General features: G+C 51.4%; 1 protein-coding gene across 26 annotated transcripts in view; it reads right to left on the reverse strand.

Annotated features, from left to right (window-relative positions):
• Positions 1-22,332, reverse strand: part of NCOR2 (nuclear receptor corepressor 2) — a 331,634-nt gene extending 309,302 nt beyond the window's left edge. For all 26 annotated transcript variants that reach the window (XM_019538935.1, XM_019538934.1, XM_019538936.1 and 23 more), the window contains exon 1: positions 22,227-22,332. The gene's annotated coding sequence lies outside the window, so the exon portion shown is untranslated. The remainder of the gene's footprint in view (positions 1-22,226) is intronic.
• Positions 22,333-22,338: the final 6 nt, after the last annotated feature.

Below are 22,338 nucleotides of genomic sequence, written 5' to 3' on the forward strand. Positions count from 1 at the left end.
CACATCTAGTCCATCCCCCTGCTCAAAGCTGGACCATCTCCAACTAGATCATCCCAGCCAAGGTTTTGTCTAGCTGGGTCCCAAAAACCTCCGAGGATGGAGATGCCACCACCTCTCTGGGTAACCTATTCCAGTGCTTTATTACCCTCCCTATGACAAAGCTTTTCCTTATATCTAATCTAAACTTCCCTTGCTGCAATTTGAGACTACTCATACGTGCATGTCCTCCTGATCCTCTGCCCAGTGCATGAAACGGAGGCAATACCAGCCTGTCTGTAGTGGAGCTCTTCAAATGTAGAAACCTCTTACTGCGGTCGGCACAACGATACACCAATCTCAACCATCCCAGGTCCAACAACACCCGAATTCTGTAGACACCACCTGAATAAACGGGACTGACTTTTCCGATCCAATGCTGAATGTGGAATTACTCCCCCCACCCTGACTTGAATAAGTGCTGCCCGTCTTATTCACATTCCCAATTTAAAAAACCCTGAGACTGAAAATCTGGCCCTAGTGAGGTCAGCTGCTCCTTTCTCCCATCTGGATGACAACTTCAGAGGAAAAGAGAAAGAAGGGCCCCAGTCCTCTGCTATGGAGAGATGCGCCTGGCCTTTAAACAGGATGAGAAGAGGCAGATTGTCTTCCATGCATGCTGAACTGTTCCCCCTCCACCTACACACCCCATTATTGGGGTCTGCCCCTCCATCACGGAGGCAAATGATTGAGGTGGTGTCAGCTACACAATGCACAGCAGCAAAAGCAGTCGCTGCCAGCTTCTAGGCCCATCCTTCCCGCAGGTGCAGCGTGGAGCAGCCAGGAAGCAATGCAAGGCAGTGGGGCACGAGGATGGCAGGGCAGGTGTTTCCAGCAAGCAAAAGCAGCTGCAGGCTGGGAGCCTTTGGGGGGAAGCTCAAGAACGGTGTAAAATACTCTGTGCATCTGAAGCCAGAAGGCTCAGGGAGAGCGGCGTGTGGCATTTCTGAAGGTTACCTTTAATAAGTGTTGTCAGCCTGCCAGGCTCAGCCTATCTGCTGAGCCTTTCTGCGTGAAGCACGAAGCTGCCCAGACCTCCTTGGCACTGTCACAATCTGCGACAGGAAGAGCTTAACAAAAAAAAAAAAAAATCCTCTGTGCGTGGCAGTGCCGAGGCAGGTGTAGGACACTGGGGCACGCAGAGGCAGAAATGTGACTTGATTAAGAAGAGAGAAGGCTTGGTGCAATTCAGAGGCAGCAGTTAAAGGTGGCTAAAGCTAGAGGGAGCTCCCACTGCACCAACCTGGGAGGAGGGGGAGTAGTGGAGAACTGCTAATTACCCAGGCCAGGGAGGGAGGAAACTCCCTGGTTTCCAAATCCTAATCACATGCGGCAAATAGCCCAGTTCCCACTAGGTTTCACCCTGCTGCAGCAAAGCCACTGAAGTCAATGGACTTGCCCAAGTCGAAAAGGCAGGCGGTGGCAGGCACCGCACGTTTTGTTCGCCGACCCCTTTGCAAAGGAAGCATGTTCTGCACTCCCGGGGCAATTTTGCTTCATCCCTGCACTTCACTCGGCTCCAGCCGTTTTACTCCACCTGCGGCTATTTCTGGTTCTCGGGCCCCAAGTTTTATCGAACCGATGCTTCTCCATTTCAGCTCATCCACCTGGCACAGGTTGTGCCCATTGCTGCTGTGCTGGCGTCTAAAAACGCTGCAGGCGAGTGTTGAAATCCTTTAAGGACCACTTACTGAAAGTGGTGATCAGGGGTATTTTTATCCACACTAAAGTTTTACAGAAACACCATTAAAAAATGAGAAAAAACCCAACCCGCATCAGGGAAACAGTGCTCATCCTCTGGTTTCCAGAGACAGACACTGGGTTCTCTGCTCCCTACAGCACCCATTTTTCCTTGGCTGGAGCCGTGGGAGCTCCCTTTAGCTCCAGTCTCCTTCACTTGCTGCCTAATTGCACCAAAGAGGTCTCTTCTTAACCCAATTTCTTGGCTTGGTCTTTGCCCGAGGCTACGAAATGCATCCCTGGTTCTGTTGCTCTCTCATCCCTTTTGCAAGGTTAGCACTTCACCCAGGTGACCAAGTAATCCTTGGCCTTTAGGTACCCCTTTTATCTGAGAATGTAGCAGGAATGCCCATTTTACAGTGGGGAAAATCGAGACACAGGAAGAGGAGGCAACAAACTCAAACCCAAGAAGGAGCCCATAACAAAACGCCGAGTCCAATGCCCAAGATAACAGACCGCTCATCTCCTAAAGAACTGGAGGGCTACTGGTTGTTTGCATTTTCCATATAGCTTGATAGGACACACAACCCTAGGGCCTCCCACGGTGTTGAGCATCAAGGAGATGTGTCTGCTCCTACCTTGTTTCCTGCCACGGGTCACTGCCCCAAACCGGCTGCTCTCTAAACAGAGTCCAGAAAACAAATACCAGGGAAAACCGGCATCAGATAATAGGCAAACGTTAGCCGCAGACATTGCTAACAGGGAATGAACTCGGGGAAACTCTCACTCTGCTGGGAGAAGCCATGCTCCAGGCCTCCCCAGTTATGTAAACTTTGCTTCCAGGCCTTTTTTCTCTGATGAGACAAGACATTGTTCAAGTTCAAGTCCTACATCAAGTCAACCAGGATAATCCTCTTAGGAATTCCCCCATGACCCAACATGGAGAGACCTGGCGGGGCACTTAACGGGGGTGGGGGTGCCTTTGGCTTAAAAAAACCAAACCAAACCCTGCATATGCAGCCATGCAACCACACATTTATAACACAGGCAAATTAGGGACCGATAGAGGGTACTAACAGTTACATAGGTCTGCCTAAATAAAAAGGAGATGTGTTACTGTGCCGTAGAGATGCAGCAAACCATTACTACACACCATCAATCCTTTCAAGGCTAACAATCCCACTGAAACCTATCCACCATTTCTCCTAAGAAGGATTATTTGCAGAAATAAGACTTTGTAGGATCAGGTCCCCCCCACAAGTAAATTAATTTCACAAGAGGTTCAGCACGCACAGTGCTGGATGTTACACAGCAAGCTGGGTAAGGAACGTGGCTTGATGTAAGCATGAGACACTGTTATGATAATTCATATTTGTATTGAGATTTAAAAAAAAAGATTTAAGTCATCAAAGCTCATGCTTTGGGTATGAAAATGTACAATTGCCAGCAGGAGGTCAGGAATAAACGCTCCTCTTCCTGCCCGCAGACATCATTATATAAATTGGGACAATTGTACAGGAGATACCATCAGAGGCCAGCTTACATATTAGCTAGATCAATGATCCACTCCAGATCAGCAACTCCTGCATGTAGATTTAACAACACACATGGGCAGTGCGTATAAAATCCAGCAGGCCATTTATCACAAACTCGGGGACAACCATTTTATAAAAGGTATCTTCCAGGGGTCTGATTTAACCTTGTGGAAGTGAAGGCTAATACATTTAGGCTTAAAGAAACCAGGAAAACTTTTACGAGGACCTCACTTACCAGGGATGCTGTGCAGTTCAAGTAGTGTTTAGCCATCTGTTAGAAGTGTGAGACTCCACGCTCTCCTCTTTTAATACCACACTTGCCCCCCCCCACGCACACATACAAGATAAAGACAAAACGCAACGTATTTCACTGGCAGTCAATATTTACAAATTTAAATGCTTTCCAGATTTTTGTTGTTGAAATGTTATTTTCTCAGCCGGGGCAACAGGCTGGGTGCCAACGTGTCTCAATTCAGTAGATTCTGTTCATCAAACAGCTAACATGCCATTCAATTTGCAAAAAAAAGTGGTTTCTTTATTAATTGCCTAAAAACAGTCACTGCGAGACATCTCAATGAAAAGAGGTGGGGGAAAAAAAATCCCCCACGACCCAACTTCAAGCTGAAAGATAACAAAAGGTCATCAAATGGCACATTCATATATGTGAACAACGCAAAAATCCCGTAACACTTACATGTAGGCAGCGATTTGGTGGAAAACATCGCCCTTTAGAGCCAGCTACTTGTAGGGGGGTGGAAAAAAGAAAAAAAGAAAAAGCTAATGCAGAAGACATTAAACTACGACCACATACCAGTTGTCCCAGAAAGATTGCCAGATGTATAATGGTCCCCTAGGAAACTGAGGAGACAACTTTCTAATACAATGTGCACTTTTCATTAAAAGCTCACAAGGCACTTAACAAACATCCCGTCCAAGTCTCGACTGGGATGCACGCGTGTGTCTCCAAGCCTCAATGCCCCTCGGAAGAAAGCAAGCGTGACCGAGTTGGGTAAATGCAGGTGCAAAAGATAAAAACAACCGTGCATCACCGCGCGGGCGGTCAACGGCAGAGTCGAGAACGGACTGCAACTCTCCGGGCCTTACTCTTACGCATGCCATCCTACCCAGTCACGCCGACTTTAGGTAGATCCCTGATGATCTACTTAGGTCCCTTCCGACCCTACATCTATGAACCTATGATCCGAGATCCCACCTCTTCCCCGTCAGGGGCTGTTTTGCTTTTTTGGCAGAGCCCCAGTTGTGGTCCCCTGCCTCCAGGCCACATGCGGATGACCCTGCTCTTTCTGAAGCCAGTGCCGACGAGGCTGCCGCATTCGTTACCCAGTAGGATAATGACAGCGTGCGCTTCAGTCAACAGCAAATCCTCCCCAGGGAGATGGCCTCTGACCTTTCCTGAGCTAGGGGATAAAAGTAGATGGCCAGAGCTCAGACAGGCTGCACAGCCGAGTGAATAATTCCTGATGACGCCTTTCATCTCTTCGTTTGGGTTAGGAAACATCCGCGGGCCGAGGACAGTTTTTCAGAGCTTGTTTATCCCAATTATTTAAATTACATTTTTCATTACGTTTTGCTTGCACGCAACTCATTCTCAACCACCCTGACCTTGACCCGCCCAGCGACTGGTCTCACGCAATGGGCCGAGCACGCAACAAGGAAGAGCCGGACTCTCAGGATCGAATCGTCGGGGAAGAAAGGGCAATGGGAAACGAGCGTCGACGCACACGCGAAGCGTCCGCGCCCCATGAACCCACGGGCCAGCTGAACCCAACAGCATGGACGTTGACGAGCGTGAGCAGGGGCACAAAGGCAGCCCGATGGAGCATGGCAACAACATATTTGCAGACTGCCCCACACACACGTACGTACACGCACTGGATCATTTTACCCCAAACACGTGCCCCAGAAGGATGTAAACAGCTGATTCAGTGCCCGGTTCTAACAAAAAAAAGGGACAACTCCAAATTTCTAAGAATGGGGCCCTTTGGACCTTAGTGAAGTACCTGCCCACCCCCTCCACCCAATATGGATTTCTTTTTCCCTTTGTTGTTTTAAGTGCAATTTTATTTTATTTTTTTTAGACGTCCCAATTGGGAAGAAACAGGAAAACCATAAAAAATACGAAGATAAATCTCCTTGCAACATATGTTTCCAACTAACTGGAAAAAGCTCCCAAACCAAGTCACTGTCCCGAGCCAAATTCACCGTGCTTGCGGCAGCGGTATAAATCTCAGACACCTGCGCTTGGAGGCTTTTGTCCCGACTGAACCCAGAGCTCAAAAGTTTTCAGCGCCGACCGAGGTATTTCACGCGGCCGATGGAAACGATCCCCTAGTGCCGCGGTCGCAGGACGCTTCCCGCTCCTTTCAAACACAAGTGAACTGACATGAACCCATGCACTTAAATAGAGCTTGGCCGGTGTATTTATATAGATGCCAAATCCCAGGGATATCAATGACAATCTCTTCTTCAGTCAAACCCGATTACAGCGCTGGAGTCTCTCAACGCCCCGTGCACTCGCTGGGGCTTCGCCCTCTCGATGAAGACGAGGGAGCCCTTGGCTTCACTCTGGGTGCCCTGCCCAACTGGGGTTTGCAATGCTGATGATAGAGGACACCCTCCAAAAAGGAAAAGCAAAGAGCAGGTCAATGACAGACTGACGGGATGGCTCAGAGGACAGATTTGCTTGCCAGCATGCCTACCAAATGCAGAGGTTTCAGCGGGTTGAACACAAGAGGCGGACCAAGACAGCAGCCACATACTGCCCGGTATTACTTCAAGCGGTCTCAGTCCTGGTAACATCACAGACTGGCCCTGCGTGGAGTGGGGTTTACACCCCAATGGCAAAGTCTGCTACAGGCAACTGGGAGATTACAACTAGGTGGCTTTAAGGGAATGGCGAATAGATACCACGGGACAAGAAAATTAGAAGTCAGAACAGAACTCAAATAAAAGTTGCCTGCATCCCAGTCCTGATCACCATTAGGAACCAACAGATCCATGCACGGCCCCTCCAAAAGGGAAGATCTGCACTGGACGTGGACGGCTGTCCACGTTTCCACCCAGCTGCCCACGCCACCGCAGCACTTCAAAGGGGCAAGGGCCACTCCATGACACTCGCAAAAGCCCGTGCGAGATGCAGTAGCTGGTACTACCAGCTCCTGCAATTTTAGCCCAAGTTTCACAAGATGCAGGATTTTAAGAAAAGAGAAAAAGAAAAAAGAAAATGCCCCATTTCCTGGAGTGAAGCCATTCTGCGAGACTCCAGCTTTCGAGTGGAATTTAAGGATACTCCTAGCCCTCATAAATTTTGGGGTGGCAGCAACTCAGACACCACGGAAACGTGCCTGCAAAACTCAAGCGAACACCCCAAATTTACTCTTCTTAAAGATCAGGAGTTAAGTCAGCACCACAACTGGAGGACGGAGGGCTTGAGGTTGGCAGGACTGTGTGATCTACCTAGCCGTGGCTCTCGGTTGAAACGTTAACCATGGCTGTAGATGCAAAACCAATAGAAAAAAAACAAAACCCCGCACACTTTGCTTTAAGGCTATTTTGAGGAGAAGCATTTGTAAGATCCCTCCCGGCGAAGTCAGACACAGTACAGGCTTTTGTCTACTCAAATTTCTACACTGAATTGATCACATGGGGGTTGGCCGCGCTGCTTAAGGCACTTGAGACTAGCAGTGTTGCCTGCCACTATAAGCCTGGCATGGCATGGTTTTTAATTGAGGCTGCACTGTCGAAATCCCTGCTGCAGCATGAAGCTCCTGTCATTGACATGATAATTAAACCCAAGAGAAATTGCCCGAAGTAGTAATGTCCTTGACTAGTACATCAGGAGGAGGAAACCCAAAGACACACACGAACATCTCCAGGGAGTATTGTTTTGTTACCAGACAGCTGATTAAGCTGGGTTTTAAAAAAAGACGACTAAAAAAAAATGAAAAAGAAAGAAATCAGGAAAGGTGGAAGGAAAAAACAAACAAACCACTAACCGCATTGCAGGGCAAAAGGAAAACGTTCTTGACACGGGAACCTGCCCAGCGCTGGAAGAGCGCTAGGAAAGTTCAATGCGGGCTTCACCCAGCATCTCTCCTCCTTGAGCCGAGACGGCTCAGCCAGCATGAGGCTGAGAAAGGACCGACCGAGAGGTCAGAGGAATAAATGTACCGACGTCAGGTGCGGCCGAAGGAGCCATCCCACCGGCTGATCTAGGGAATGGGGATACAGCCAACGCCAGCGTGCACCTGGAGGGGAAGCAGGGGGGGAAAACGCCATCCAAGAAGGCACCAATTACCACGGAGGCGATGGAGAAAGTTTGCTCAGCTATCCAAGGGTTCAGGAAGCTCTCTTCATTAGGCTAATTAGTTAAGTTGGCGGTAACCAACTCAGTTACTATGGCCACAGAGAGTGAACTGCAATTCTTTCTATGGCCTTTGCCATCCAAGGTCAGGGGTTGCTTCAAGTGTGTTGTACAGGAGAGGCAGCTCCGACATAAAGACCCAGCATTACCAGACAGGCACTTTTCAGACTGTTTTGCCTGAAAAAAGTCCCACCCCCCACCTGCTAGATGCAAATGTGATTTCACTTGTCAGAAAGACTCAGCAGATACCGAGCATAACATTTTACACGCGGCACCTAATGGCAAACAAATTAATTACCTACAGAGTCAGGGATCCAGGTTGTAGCTATATTCTTCTAGAGGAAAAAGGAATCAGGACTCATGGCAGAGGTGATATCTTCTAGTAGGCCCACTAGATTTTTGCAAAACAATTTGCAAATTAAATTTGCAATGAAAGAACTTTGTTTGTAAAAAAAATCTAGCTGCTCTACCAGAAGTTATCATTTCTACCACAAGTCCTGATTGCTTTTACCTACAAAGTCACACATGCAGAGGGGTAGCTGCACAAGAAATGACCTCTTCTGCTCTCTTAGATGGCCTTAAAGGTCACTGACAAATGGGATAGAGAGAGGGGAATCTGTTCCAGGGGCAGGCAATTATTTCAAGGGGGTGGGGGGGGGTGCTTACTGAGTTTTGGCAAGCCATCCAGGGCCGCATGACAAGCAGCCAGCCGGGGCAGATAAATATTAAAATTTTCTAAATTTTTTAGGGGCCCCAGGGCTGCATAGAATGGCCTGGCAGGCCACATTGGTCCACGGGCTGCATTTTGCCCACCCCTGGTCTATCTGCTGGGTTATCCATGACCCAAAAAGGGTAGAAACATGGCAAAACTAAGCAACCGCTCTGGAAGCCAAATGGACCCAGGCTTCCTGTCCAAGTGCTCAGGACCAAAAAGCACTTATCCCATTTCCACTCCCCCCACATACGACAGGGTTTTCTCTGTTATCCTTCCACAGTGGGGGAATTTTTAAGTGATCCCATTAAACAATGTTGATATGCCCTCCTTAGTCTCAAGCTAAGTGCAGCAAAGGGACTGCATTTTGCAAATAAGCGAACAAAATTTAAGACCAGGAGTGTGGTTTGTGGCACGCCATCTGCTTATGGTCAGCTGCAGTTTAGTTCCTTTGCCAGCTCTTGTCATTTCTCATAAGTGTACTGAAGAATCATAGTAGATCTCTACTAATATCATTTCTAAACCTGCTATAAAAAAAATCTTTCCTGCTAGGTGTGGGAGAGACCAGTGGAGAGGGGCAGGAGGGAGGAAAGAGAGAGAAAGCATGTGCGTGTTATAAAGATATGCTATTTAACAGAGATGCGGTATCACTATACAGGCAACTTCAATGAAAGCTCTTTAGAAGAGGCCACGTCTTCTCTTTTTCTGCTTGTACAGAAGGATTTGTACAGCAGAAACGCTCCCAGAATGCAACTGTAAGTGCAAGAGAAGTGGTAGAAGCAGAGGTGCAGATAGTCTCTCTGGGAGGGTTTCCTGCACTACAGTCCTGAGCTAATAAAAAGTTCAGAGCTCAGCAGACATGCCATCCACTGTGCATGCACTGAGGGAGCCCGGACAGGAAACTCAAGCCATTAGCAGGGTGGAAGCTTCTCATTAATGCAACAGGGGCTTAATAAAAGACAAGAAATACTCCAAAGCAAGGATGGGCATCAAGAAGGCAAAGTGAACTGACCACAACCTCTCTGGGAACTGCAGTCACCCTAGCATTTTTTTTTTTTCCCTAAACTAGCAGAGAGATTTCCCACCCCAAGAAAGTCATCTTCAACTTGGGACTCGGGCACAAGATCAAGACAGGAGAACAATATAAACCCTGACAACCGTGCTTGAACTGAACCCTGGACTGAAATCATGGCTGAGCCAAAAAAATGGGAGCACCAAGCTGCACAGAGGGCTACCTCGCCTGCTGCACTGGACGTTTAAAGATGCCCTGTAGACTACGGGTCCATCTGAACAGTCTGTTGATGCAATTCAAGTGCCTCGTTTTGCTAAGCTCTGAAAAACCCTGCTGCCTAAACTTGGTTTTGTCTTTATGCAAGGTCTTGTCTACACATCAACTTATATTACTTGAAGGGTGCAGTCCAAGCTGGACAGTCCCCTGGCTAATAAAAGGGTCACTGCTATAGGAGTGTGAATACCAGCCTGGCTGCTCCCAGACTACTCGCTATCCAAATTAAGCCTGCACCTGGCGGTCTCCCACCGAAGAGGGGAAGTCATGCATCGTGACCTCTGCACAGCCAGTAAGCCAGAGTCACACACATAATGCGGTAGCTTTTACCTCCAGCCTGGCATCCGTATGATTATGAACACAGGGCACCACGGCAGCACTCCAGAGTTGAAATCTTCAGGTTATTTAAAAAAAAAAAAAAAAAAAAAATTACACACACATATTTGGGTGTTCAGGGATTCCCTCTCCTTCCCTCCAAAGGAAAAAAAGTCAAAAACCCAATTTTCTTCCAAAAATAAGTTCTGGTGAAAACTTTTGGACCAGCTCTAACTTGTCATTCAGACTTTTCCCTCTCTGTATTTGAGCTTCTGGGTCAATGAGCTAAGATTTTAAAGGCTAACGGACCATCTTGATGCTTGACACTGTGTTCTTTTTACAACAGCTTTTCAGTATCGCAGAGGCCCACAACCAGAGTTGGAGACAAAAAGCAGGGTGTCAACTGAAGAGGAGGTGCACCAAACCCAGGGGCACAGGCTTGTGCTCACCCCGAATATCGGGCACACGTTTCTGCTCTACTTCTCTTAGAAGATTAATGTGATGCAACGGGTTTTCCTCTGAGCAGCCGCCTTAATTAATTGATTGCTTAATACAGATTTCACTCCGAGGCATCTAACAACCCTCCGAGCTCCTGCCGCAGGACAGCATGCAATACAGAGAAGAGTGGTCGGATTGCAGAACAAGTTCTTCCAATTTTGCAATGCGTGCAGTCAACAGCCTACGAGAGACCACAAGAGGAGGCCACCGCGGTTAGTCTTTTCCACTGCCCCGAGAGCACCAGCTGAAATCTGTGATGAGAAGGCCCTGATCCTGTTCTCATGCCACTTCCTCACCGATGCCAATGGATTTATGCTAGTGTAAAAGCAGTATCTCCCTCTTCCGCACCAGTTCCTAAACTAAATGATCTCTCTGGGCCTGTCTCTATTAGGACTTTTTTAAACTTGGAGGTTATATCTTGAAGAACCCTATCCCTTTGGGATATGCATTGTGGAATAACTTTGTAAGACTCAGAGATGCAAAGGTCTTCCATAGAAACGCACCTTTTCTCCAAACCCAGCTGGAGGTGCATTTCTTACCTTATGAATCAGAAGTCTTATTAGTGATGGCAACACATGCAGGAGACATACGCTCGGTGGAAAACTACTCCCTCCACCCGAGGAGGGATCTACAGTCAATGCTTTTATTCTTACACCAGAATCCTTTGGCAGTTCAAGCTCTCTGCTCTCCAGGTGGAAAGCACCATTTCGGGGTAGATGTCACCGAAACAACTATAAGGCCACGACCGATGAACAGGGCTGGGCTGTGCATGCACACATTTAGAAGGGCGGCGTTTCTCTCCATCGGTGGGTTTCTTTGCCATTCCCTCCATCATAAAGCAAAACCAGCCCGTGTGCCGCAGTCACGCGATTGCGCGCGGCCACATTTTGGACCACAACCATAGCGTTTGCTTATAGGGGTCTCCAAACAAAGCATTTTGAGAACTTCAGGAAAAGGACCAACTTCAGGCACTTCCCCAGAAGGGTGGGGGGGGAAATAAAAGAGGACGGCTAATGAAAGAAAAACTAACTCCTTGAGATTTCCAATCAAACACCACCACTAGGATGACTGGCTCAAAAAAAATAAAAGCCACACTTCTTTTGGTAAGGCACGGGAGGGAGGTTTAATGGATGCAGTGCCAAAAGCCCCATAGCTCCAGCATAAAAGCTTCCACTGACTCACAGCACAATAAAAATCAAAGCTTTAGTTGCTTGGTGCGAGCAAGCGGCAGAAGCTGCAGACACAGAGCGTGCCAGCAAAGCCCGCTTGCCCTGAGACCCAGCTGCCGGAGTCCTCCCTTCCCCTCCAGTTGCTAAGCTCGGTTGCAAAGCAACCCTGCTGCCTTTTGCCAAATCACCGACTTGGGTCTCAGGGCACAAATCAAGTCGATCTCCAGAGCGGGCCTGGTGCTGAATCCTTAGCAATACAGAAAGGCCCCCCCACACCCAAAAAAAAAAAAAAGACAGCCAGAAACCCAACAGCTTTGGCAGAGCAAAGCCAGACAGGCATGCAGCTGTGTACCCAGGGCCTGAAGAAGCCAACAGTCACCACCCTACTGGGAACGCGACAGGAGCTGCAGCCAATTCATCCACCACCAAACAGGAGGTTTTTTTAAACTAAACCTAACCAAAACTGGGAAAAAAAAAAAAAAAATAAGAAGAAGCAAAATATATATTATCTTTTTATTGCTCATTATTATATATATGGGCAAGTCCACCTTTTTTCAGGATAAGCTGTAACTTTTCCCAAATGCCAGTATACCTATTTCTGCAGCAGCGACTTTGCTGCTTCCCAAAACTGCCGTTACCATCTTCATTGCTGTGTTTAGGGATTTAAAATATTAAAAAAAAAAAAAAAAAAAAAAAAAAGCATCAAGGAGGTTGCAGGGAAATGGGAACTCAACAAGCCGGCTGTGAGGATGCAGCTCATGTACTGCTGAGTCAAAACAAGTTTGCAGACCTCGAGGCTGGGGGGGGGAGCAGACTGGTGACCTAGAAATAAAGCCAAGAGTCTATATGGGTCCTGCTTCTTTATGAGGGTAGTGGTAGAAGGCAAAAAACAAAGAAACAAAAAATAAAACAACTCCAACCTAACCAGCTCCAAAAGGTGGAGCTTGAGCAGTTTATGCCAAAGACAAGATTGCAGAACTGGCATCAGAGTCCAGCCCCCTGCACCTGCAAACTACTAATTGATGCTTTTGGACAATGCGAACACCCATTTAGGCCCCCTCCTGCTCAGGTACGGGCAAAACACCCTATTAAAAACACTACAAAAGGTGCCAGAGCTAAAGGACAGGAGTGAGCCAAAGCGATCAGCAATGTCTTGGAGCAATGTCTTGACGGCCTGAAATACAGAAGTGTCTTCCAGACCTGCAGTCCTACACAATTCAAAACCCCTCAAAGCTAGAAGTAGTCTCATGCCAGAGACAGAAATGCCCTCTCCTGGCAGGGTGTCATTTAGGAGCGCTGTCCCAAAGTAACCAGTCACCTATGGCAACTTCCTGAGACTGTGCTGCCACACCAAAACAGACCACTAGCCACGTGCCCGGTGCCTACAGATCAATGCCTCCCCAGAGGGCAGGAGTTGGGCTCCATAAAACCAGACATTTACAACCTCATGTCAAAAGAAAGGAAGAGGGAGGCACAAGCTCGCACAAGTCCATGAGTAAAGCCTTAGCTGGAGCTGTGACGCAACCACTAACGTACCAGCCAGATGCTGTGACCCATAAACCATGTGCTAACCTGCAGCGGCAAGGCACTGGGAGGGGCCGCTAGGAGGGAAATATTCTGGAAGATTAAAAGCAGCCAGTACGGTGAGCAAGCTAAAGAGCAAGACCGAGCAAGCAACAAACCTACTCCCATGATGGGACCCCCCCAGTTACAGTTTTATAGGGCTAAAAAGCAAAGGGCTTCTACTGTTCCCAACAGCCCAGCCTGATAGACACGGAGGATGTGGGCATGGCTGTGGGGGTGGAAGTGTGTGTATATGGTAAGGGGTGGGAGAGTGTGTGTGGGTGTGTGGATTATGGTAGGGGGTGAGACTGTGTGCATGTGGGGGCTGTGAAAGGGTGTGGGTATGATGGGAAGTTGGGAGCCAGCCCCCTGCATCCTGTCCTGGCTGCAGCACGCAGTTCCCAGCTGCAAGTCCAGAAACCATATGGGGCAGCACAGGGCCAGCCCGGCACAACGCAAAGTCCTGCACTGAGGAGGGAACAATCCCATGCACCGGTGCAGGCTGGGGGCTGGCCGGCTGGGCAGCAGCTCTGCAGAAAAGGCCCTGGGGGTGACAGTGGACAATAAGCTGAATATGAGCCAGCAGTGTGCCCTTGTTGCCAAGAAGGCTAACGGCATCCTGGCCTGCATTGATAGGAGCGTTGCCAACACATGAAAAGAACTGAATCTTCCCCTCTATTCAGCGCTGGGCAGGCCACATCCACAGTACTGTGGCTTCACCAGTGCTGTGAACTGCAGTACTGGCTTCACCAGTTTTGGGCCCCCCACGACAGAAAGGATGCGGACAACTGGAGAGAGTTCAGCAGAGAGCAATGAAAATGGTTGGGCGGCAGGGCTAAGGGACATGACTTCTGAGGAGAGGCTGAGGGAACTGGGCTTATTTAGTCTGCAGAAAAGAAGACTGAGAGGGGATTTAACAGCAGCCTTCAACTCCCTGAAGGGAGTTTTGAAAAAGGATGGAGCTGGCCTGTTCTCATTGGGGGCAGATGACAGGACAAGGAGCAATGGGCTCAGGTTGCAGCAAGGGAAGTTGAGGTTCGATAGTAGGAAGAGTTTTCCTCGCCAAGAGGGCAGTAAAGTACTGGAACGGATTATGTAGAGAGGTGGTGGGATCGCCATCCTTGGAGGTTTGCAAGACTTGGCTAGACAAAGCCGTGGCCAGGGTGATCTATTTGGGGCTGGTCCTGCTTTGAGCAGGGGGTTGGACTAGATGTGACCTCCCGAGGTCCGTTCCAACCTGAATTTTCTACAATTCTAGGGCGGTTCCGGCTGCAAGGCCAGGACCTGCACAGCACAGGATGGAGCCGGCCTGGCCTGGCCTCCCTGCGCCACACCATGTGGGTCCCAGCCACGGAGCAGGGAACTGTATGCTGCCAGGAGTGGATGGGACGGAACAGGCCAGCTCCATGCCGCACCACGTGGTTCCCAGCTGCAAGGCCAGGACTTGCACGGAGCCAGCCCATCCTGTCCCAGCAGCACGCGACTCCCCGCCGCGTGGCCAAGGCCCATGTAGCTCTGCACAGAGCCGGCCCGGCCCAGCCCAGCCCAGCCCCTCCCGGCAGCTCGCAGTCCCCGGCAGCATGGCCAGGACCTGTGCAGCATGGCAGGGAGCCGGCATGGCCCGGCCCAGTGGCGCGCTAGGGCAGTGGTCTCCAAAGCGGGGTGCATGCCTGAAGACCCATTGTGGTGCGGGAAGAAAATATTAGAACTTCTATTTATATTTATATAAATATACATATATTGGGGGAGGTGTACTCAAAAATTTTTTACTGATAGGGGTGCACGATCAAAAAAGTTTGGAGACCGCTGCACCAGGGTACCAGAACCGCAGGAAGTCCTGAACCATCGAGCTGGGCCAGCTCCGTGCCTCCACGCGGTGCTCCTGAATCTCGCGCTGGGACCAGCACGTGGAGGCACAGAGCCAGTCCCGTAAACCCCACGGAGTGGAGTTTCCCCCCTGCCCATTCTTACCTGAATTTCAACTCTCAGACAAAATCAGATCTGGCCCACAGGCTGTATTCTGCCCACCCCTGATATATACTCTTCTGGGAACAAGTGGGCTCAAATGCCTCACCTCTGTGTCTGCCCCAGGGGCAAGGCAGATGCCTTGACCTCTCTTCATCCAACATAAATGCAGCAGCCAGCACACAAAAAGCACAACCCTACTGAAAAAAAGCCACTCCACTGGGCACACACTTCTTCCTTTCTCTAGGAAAGAGAGTTACAGAGAAAGCAGCACAGCAGAAGTTTGCAGTGTAGCTTGATGCACTCCTGGGAAAGGTTCAGGCGTTGCAATAATAAGCAGAGCGTGGAAACCTCTCTAGAATAGGATACTTGGGGATTATAGATCCCAAATCGTAAGATAGGCATGCATGACACTCAAGGGCTGCTCCGGCTCCTGTCCAGGCCACTATGCTCCGAGCATGCATAGCTCACGTGCTCAGCACTAGGGACACGTACAGACCGCAGCCTCCCAAACCGCCCGACACCCCAACACCCCATGGAAACCTGAGCCCAAAGTCAGCGTTAGGAGGCCACTGCAAATGCCGACTAAGAGGTGGTGTACTGCTCCGCCAGGGAAACGGCTCTAAAGAAAGGCCACACAAAATGCTATTATGTAAATAATTCTCTCACAATGAGAGGATAAACGAAGGCCGCTGGGTTAGTTATTAACTCGAAAGCCAGCACCACAGAAAGGAAATCCTGCCTGCTCGCCCTCCCTTGACGTGTGTACCCACGCAGCACTGCAGATGGGCCCGTGGCCATCGCAGACAATACCAGCAGTATCCTCGGCCTCCCCGGGAGCTGGCACTCCCCCCTTGGAGCGCTTCCCGCGCAAGGAAGCTTGCCGGCCCGCCAGGATGTCTCCTCCTAGCAGCGTCCAGCCCCGCTGGCTGAGAAAGTGGCCGTCACAGCCATCGCCAGCGCTTTCCTCCACCTCTTGGTTTCATTCGCCTTGCATCCTCCTCGGAGATCCTGCGAGGTGCAGACCCAGAGCCCCGCAGAATATCCCTCCCCACCCAGCCAGACCCCTCCCTCGTCTCCCACTCCTCTGTCAAAACGGTATCAGCCCCAGGACCCAGGATGGGGCTGAAAATGGACCGCTAAGGTCCGTAGGAGCCCTAGCTCTCAGCTCCCCAGCGCTCCAAGCCATGGGTCCACCTCTGCCCTCGGGCCCTTCCTTGGAAGGGGCTACACCACTACTCCTTTCTGCCCTGGCGTACCCACTCTTCAGCACGTCAAATCAATGCCTTTACGCTTCTGCCTTCAAGGCCTCTCGCACAGCATCATCGCCCTCCGTGACTCAGTCTCCCCCGCAGCCCACCATCCTGGCATCCTTCACCCTCGAGCCCGAGCTCTCCTCCTCCTCCCCGCTTAGCATCTCCACACCTGCTACCATAATCGCTTCCAAAAAAAGGCTCACGTGCTCGGCTTTGCTATTCGCGCCGGCTAAAAACCTGAGTCGCTGCTTTGCGCCTCACAAGAAGCACCGCCGCACCACCTGCCCACCCCCGGAGCACAGACGCCGTTTCCCACTCTTGGCACAAAAAGCCCCTCTCCTTGGATCTGCCAGACTGCAGCATGCACCTTGGCTCCCCTCTACTCTCAACACCTGCCCGTTCACCGCCATGGGCGCGAGACGCCCCTCCTGCCGTCCAGAACAACCTCCTCCTTTCCATGTCATCGCCGGGCTCAGCTTTTCCCCTCCGTGCCTACCTCCCGCAGACCATGACTGAACGCTGCACGGTTGTCATACAATTTTAATGTTTGTCAGTGAGTCAGGCACAGACTGTTTGCTGCCTACAAGCTTTTAGTGCCGGGAAGCCTTCCTGGGATGCGGCCCGCATTTCTCAAAAGTCCCACAGTTGCATTCGCTCTATGGGACTTCAATGGGACCAGCGTTAAGACCACGTCTTTTCTAGGTGTTGCACAGAGTCTCTTTCTGTTAGCAAGCCCTCCTCTCCTCCCCGCAAAAAGCCAGCTCTTCTTAAATAAACACTATGCGCTCTGTGATAAGAGGAAAAAAAAAAAAATCTTTTGGCTGACTAAAGAGCAATACAAATTCAAATCCAAGCGTAAGCTGATATTGCCTGTAATTTGTTCCAGAGCCAAGAAAACACAGGCCGGGGAGGAGGGGTGCGGGGGACGGGAATGGAAGGCATTAAACAACAACTGATGGACTCAGCGACTCTTGGAAACTTCAGCGTTCTCATTTAAGTTATTATTTTTTAAAATAACCTTCAGTTTCACGGCCCATAAAGTTAATTTGCAGTTCACAGCCCTCCTCTGTAACTAGACAAAGCCGCTTCCCTTTACATTAGTTAATGTTTGTTCAGCGTTCTGAGCTGGAAAGGACTCTGGAGAGCTGAATATTAGCATCATCTTCAGTATCCCCCCAGGCACATAACTGGCATGGGCTGCAGCACAGACTCTCCCCTCCCTCCTCCCTCAAACCCCAGCCCTCGCTGCACCCTGGCACTCTAGCACCATGGCAGCTGCAACTGCCCCCTGCATCTTTACAGGTGACAGCACCCCCATCGTGCCTCCCCGTGCCCAGATCCACGTGCCAGACTCACGGGTTCCAGCAGGAGCAGAGTTGTGCCCAGCCCCAAGACCCAGGCACTGTCCCTTGCAACTGCTGGAGCAGATGCAGCCCCTCTCCAGGTCCCCTTCTGCTCACATCACCTCTTCCACGAAATACAGCCTTTCCTGCAAACACCCACCCTTTTCTGGCAGGCCCCTTTCATCCTTCACATGCCCTGCTCTCCTTTTCACTCACCTTCATTAACCCATTTACATCATATTCCTGGTCTATCCGATTTGGAGCCACAGGACAGAGACCTTGTCACCGGCACCTCCAGAGAGTCCTTTGAGCATTACCATACACCATAATCTGCTGCCGCCACTGAGCGCTTCATATATTTGGGCACGCAGAAAGGGACTTTCTTCATCACCTCTGGTTCAGACTCGGTGATGGGATTGCTCAAATCCGAGCGACTCGGAAAGCATCAGCAGCTCAACACGCAGGCGATGGGGCATTTTTGGACATTGCTTCCAGTTCTGTTAGAGCCACTGAAGCATCCGGATACCGTTCCTCCAAGGTTAAACCTCCCAGGTAAGAACAAACACAGGTCTACCGTTCCTACAAGCACCGTTACATGAGAACATTATTCATAATCTGTCTCAGGATACGCTGCCCTGGATCTCTAGCCTCAATTCCTGCTGTGCCGATCCCACAGCACATGCCTCTGAGATCTTGGCAGACGCATGCACATCCCAGAAGAGAGTTAGCACTGCACCAGACGCAGCAACGATCTCTTACACTGAAGAGATGTAACACTCCCCAGGGAAACCACAAGCTACTAAGAAAGTCCTGCCTTGGCCTTTACTTGGAAATAATGCATTTCATGTAGCCTCTGGTTTTTCTGAATGCAATAATTTGGTTGAAGTGACAGCACTGGGCTAGGTCCACCCCATGCTGAGGACAGGTCCTCTGGAATTCAGGCTGCTTTTAAGCCTCTGGGATCAGGCATCCGAAGCCACTAATCCTTGCTGAGAATTTACCTACTTAGCCCCCCGGGCCACCTAAAAAATATAGGGATCTCATCACCTCCCTCTTCACCCCGCCCCTCCAGCACATTGTAAAGGTTAGGCATTAGCTTGCAAAGTACCCTCCACAGGTAAGCCCAGAGATAAGGGCCAAGTGCTCTTTGCTTTAATCAACCTTTTCATACAACCGGCTGAGAAGCAAATGCTCCTTCAGCTCCACGGTGTTGCCTTGTCAGCCCTAATTAACAGTAGGTGGTCAAAAAGGAAGTGTTATGCAGTCCTGGAGGAGACAAATTATTTACACACCCAACACAAAACCCAGGCGTGCCCTCCTCGGCGGGACTGCCTGTGTGCAAAGGATGCTGCCAGTCCACCCACAGGTCACTGCAATCTCACTAGGAATTGCACCGTGATCTTGCAAGACCAAAGTCGTGAACTTTCCTCTCCGGGACGTCACCCTGGAGATTTGCAGGCACAACTCCAGAGCAGGACACTCGCCGTCAGAGGAGCGGCTTTTTGGACCCAGGCAGCGCCCTGGCCTGCGTGCCTTGGGCACAAGCGTGGAGAGAAATGGGTCCTTGGAACGACAGGTCCAAAGGGTGACCCTGCAACCGACTGGCCAAGCCCTCCCCGAGTTCAGACTCAACCCCAGCCACCAGCAACCGAAAGATGTTGCCAGCTGACGGCTGCGCGGTGTTTTTCACAACAGGATCTGGGCTGAAACTGTGAACTCGTTTCACACCAGCCACCAATCACCTCCCTGGCACTCTTGGGCACGAAGCCAAGAGTATCCTCCCACCGCGCCGAACAGGAACGGCTGGGTGTAGGCGGCCCTTCTCTTCTACCCATTGTGATGCATGCCACAGAAACAATCCAGCGAGCCCGGAGCGGTTTTATGGCACGGTACGACGCAGGGACACGCAGTCAAGGGACAGATGCAACCGGGGTGAGCCAGCAGATCAGATCAAGGACCCACAGCGCTTTTCCTCCCCCTCCACACCTCATCATCTGCCCTGGCTCCCTGGGTTTCTTCTTTTCCCTACCCCCGCCCTGAAACCATGCACCCTGCTTTGAATTTACTTACTCGCAGTAATCCAAACAAATCAGTTGTCATCACCGCACAAAAAGTTTCCAATCTAATGCGGTCACGTTCTGCACTGCTCTCTACGATCTAAAAAAAAAATAAAAATAAAAAAAAATGCCTGGCAAATATAACTACCTACAGCAACCCCTGTGCAAGGCAGGCTTGAACTGTGCAGCAGGCTCGGTACAGCTCAAGCAGCCGACCCCAAATTACTGAGCAATACAATCTGCAGGACAAACCTCAGTAAAACCCAGGTTCGCCGAGGTCATCGGGAGTTTTGGAACGGGCCGGCTGGATTCGCACGTTCACCTCCCAGACTCTTGCTCGGGAATTAGTACTGATAAAGACAATGAGGCGTTCTCCTCTTCAAAGTGCATTACAGAAGCCGGAGTGGCGGCCAGACGTATTCCCACCCACACATCCAAATCGTAAGCTAAACGTAAACGGTAACCTTCCTCCAGCCCTGGCATGCCCTGGAGTTGCAGCTGCACCTCCCCAAGATTTATCAAGGCTACTGAACGATCGAGGTTACGGATAATCAGAAGCAGACCGCAAAACTTGAAACGTTTGGCGTGCCGGGCTTTGACACGCTAGCTCGGATTTGCTGAAGCAGAGGTCATGGAAAAGTTCAGACGATAACTGCACCTCCACAGAAAAAATGCGGTTCGAGGAAACAGCAGCAAGACACGAATCACCTAAAGCATCAGCTTGCTCCTCTCATCCGAATTTTTTTACCTGACCCTCGCACAAAGTTCAGAGACCAGCTCGAGCCTTCGGCACGGACCGAACCAGTTGCAACCTTACGGCCGTGTGCCCTGGGTACCAGCACCGCAGAGGCGGGGATGGATTTGGTGGGTCCACCCGTAGCACGCAGGCCCGGGCGGAAGAAGGTGGCACCGAGGCCATCCGCTTTCACGGCTGCTGTCCACCTGGCCGGCGCCCACGTGGCAAAGCAGACGGCTTCACCGGCCTCGGAGGGCGAGGAAGAGCGCAGTCGGGGAAAGGACGAGGATGCTGATAAACAGTGAGAACGGATTTAAGAAAGAAAAAAAAAAAAGCAATCACACTCCCGAGCCTGCAGCTGGAGAGAGCAAGGGACACTTGTTGCCTGCAGACACCACCCGCCCTGCCCTGTTTACCCAACATAAATATTGACACATCCGCCCCTCGGCTCAGCATTTAGGGGCAACGCGCTCGTGGCTCTTATCTCCGTGCACGGGGGACCGGCCTGGCGGGGGCTGCCTGCTGCTCTCTGCCACACGCCTCGCATTTGGAGCCATCGCTGAGAAACTTTATTAGGCCTCCACTGCCTACACGGCTCTGAGCTGATGGGATCTCGAGCCAGGAGCTCTCAAACGGACACAACGAGACACGGGGGGGGGGGTGGAAAATGCATGCAACGGTGGGAATACAGCAGAGATAGACACCCAGGAGGCACCGGCAAGCATGCCCAAAGAAGCGGTGCTTCCTGCCCCTCCCCTGCCGGTCTCAAAGTCATGTCGATAGCTGTAAAAATAAACAAATAAATAAATAAATCAAATCCAGTCCTCGCTCGGATCCAGGAACTGCTGTTCCCAGAAAGCCTGTCACATGCAGCCATTTGGAAGAGAGGGATGTGGGTGGAAGGGGAGGGGAGGCACCGGAGTGACCCCGGCTCCCAAGGGGGGACTGCAGAGGAAACGATTTACAAAAGCAACTTTGTGACCCGGGAGAGGAAGCGTCGGGGTCCCTCGGAAGAAGAAAGTTTCTTCGTTCGGAGCAACTCGCAACCACGACGGCGAGGGCGGCGTGCCGGCGGCTCCACCACGGGCACCGCTGCCCACCACGGCCAGGAGGGCCGTGCCAGGCGCCCGAGCCCCCCAGGAAGGGCGGGTGCGCTTCCCCCTCTCTCTGGCTCCATCCTCGCCGCCAAACGCTGCCTTCTCACCCGGTGCCTCTAGGATGCTGCGTGGACACGCGTTGCAAAACCTCCGGTGTGGCCCTCCCCGGCGCGGTGGACCAGCCAAGGCTAAGACACGCTCCGCGGGCCTCCCCCGCCCCGCTCAGCCTCCCCCGCTCGCGGCGACGCACGGGGGGGAGCGGGCAAAACACGGCCCTGAAGCGGAGGGCGGCCGAGAGGGACGGGGCGACCCCCGGCCTCCGGCCCGCCGCCGGATCAGCACAACCCCGCCCGAGCCGGCGCGGGCGGCGAAGCCCCGTCTAGACGAGGCGGGCAGACGGGGTGTCTGCCCGCCCGTGACGCGGGGGTTTCGGGGAGCCACGGCCGCGGGGCGCGAGGATCGCCCCCGCCGCCCTGCACACGCACAGCGACACGGCCGCGCCTCAGCCAGCCTTTCCCCCCTTGCAGGAACTTCACGCGCCCGCGGCCCCGCCAGAAGGGCGGGGGGTGAAGCCCAGCCTGCCCCCCGCTTTCACCTGGTCTCGCCTTCCCCATCGCCTCCCGCGGGCAGCGGCCCCGCTCCGCGCGCGGGGGCAGCGGCCCGTGTTTGTAATCCGCAGCCGGGGCCGCCTCCCCCCGGCCAGGGGC

Source organism: Crocodylus porosus, unplaced genomic scaffold, assembly GCF_001723895.1.
Source record: "Crocodylus porosus isolate Cpor-Errol unplaced genomic scaffold, CroPor_comp1, whole genome shotgun sequence".
NCBI classification, from domain to species: Eukaryota; Metazoa; Chordata; order Crocodylia; family Crocodylidae; genus Crocodylus; species Crocodylus porosus.